The sequence below is a fragment of the Talpa occidentalis genome, unplaced genomic scaffold, assembly GCF_014898055.3.
Source record: "Talpa occidentalis isolate TD23 unplaced genomic scaffold, MPIMG_talOcc4v2.1 talOcc4.18, whole genome shotgun sequence".
In the NCBI taxonomy this organism is placed as follows: Eukaryota; Metazoa; Chordata; class Mammalia; order Eulipotyphla; family Talpidae; genus Talpa; species Talpa occidentalis.
In genome coordinates, this window is record NW_023601851.1 from 16,973,848 (window position 1) to 16,975,551 (window position 1,704).

The window sequence follows — 1,704 nt, forward strand, 5'->3', positions numbered from 1 at the left end:
GATAATGAGCACTGAGCGCTACCTGGCATGCACTTGCTGAGGAACTGTGGAAACATGTTCCAGACTTGAAAGTCAGCACCTCTGGGAATCTGCCCTGGAGGAAGCGCAGCAGACAACCTACACACAGGCTTGAGCACTGTTGATAGGCCCAGCACCACTGAAGCCTTGTAGTGGAATCAGCATGAACTTGAGATTTCGGCTTCTGCTTGTCCACATCCTCTGTGTGTGGTTCGGGGTTCATCCCCTCAGTGCACTTGACTCCTTTTTTTCTTGATAACAACCAAACTGCTTTTACTTCAGAATGACCAGTGAGGAAAACACTTGAAGGGGTCTGAAAATGGGGAATGTTGCCAGAATCTGGGGCCTAAAGTTAGGTGTATTGCTGAGGTGAAAGGTGACTCTTTGTCTAGAATTTGAGGTGAATGTTCACTTGGTGTGGGGGTTTCCTATGGTCAACTAACCTCGGTGATTAAGAAGGTCAGGGTCAGGACAAGCTGAAAGGGAGTCCAACCATGCGGGTCAGTGCCAGGGCTTTCGGGAAGGCAGCCCCACTGTGCCAAGTGATGGGAAGGGCTTCAGACAGCTTCCTAGAGACCAGGGAGTGTCCTCAGTGGAGTAGTGCGGACAGAGTACAGATAATCTGCCAGGAAATCTTAGAAGGCTATGCTTTGCAGGCCTGTGACCTCTAAGTCACCCGCCAGATTTATAGCTCATCATTTACAACCCTGTTACCAAGCTAACCAGCCACAGAGTGAGGTTGTTACTTTATATTATAATTTGCCATAAATACTTCAATGCTAACCTCTGTGCATTAAAGATCTCTAAAGCTTTCTTCAATCTAAATGTAAATTCCACTGGGAATTACTAGGTTATGAGGAACCTTGTTAACTCCCTAACAAGAGTTAAAGGGAAAAAAGATGTCACCCTGACAGCGTAGTTCCTTTTTATGTCTCTTTGAAAGAGTCAGTCAGTGTCGCTGTTCAAGTCAGAGCCCTTTGCTTCCCGCAGCAGATCCTGCAGGGTACATCGGGTGTGGGATCCAGCTCTTCAGCCTCAGAGCATTTGAAGAGCCAGAGCAGGTGGGGGCAAGGTTGGTGTGAGGACCCTGAGCGAAGATGCCCACAGGTCCTGAGGATGGGTGGGTGGAGGGGCCCTGCTGAAGGAACTCGAGGGAGTCATAGTCCTCGTAGCCGGCAGAGCCTCATCCCACCATATTACCAGCTGAGCTGATGAGAAGAGGCTTCTCTGCGGTCAGTCTGGTCTCCTGTCCTGACCATATCTTCTAGGTTTCGAAGATGTGGGGAAATGTCTGTCCCTCTGGCAGATGAAGACAGCAGACCTAAGAGGAGCAGGGGTTGGGGTTCAGTGATACAGCGGATCGGGTCAGGGTGTCTGCATGTCCCTCTCATGAGGACTAAGGAGGTGGTCTACAAAGGTGACCACCGAGTGATTCCACCAAGTTCAATATTCATGTCTCCCCTCATCTCAGCCGGGGATACACCTCATCTTGACTTGGAAACAAACCAACTTATGCACTGTGAAAACAAGTAGTGTCATCTTCTGTCTGTGAAGTATTTTATACAGTATATAAAGAAAACAAATCTGTCTCATTTGTTTCCTGGCCTTATACATAGTCCTTGAGGTGCAGATTCTGGATCACTAAATTGGTGGAAAATTAGTGGTTGGAAAGTGAAAAATAAGCTT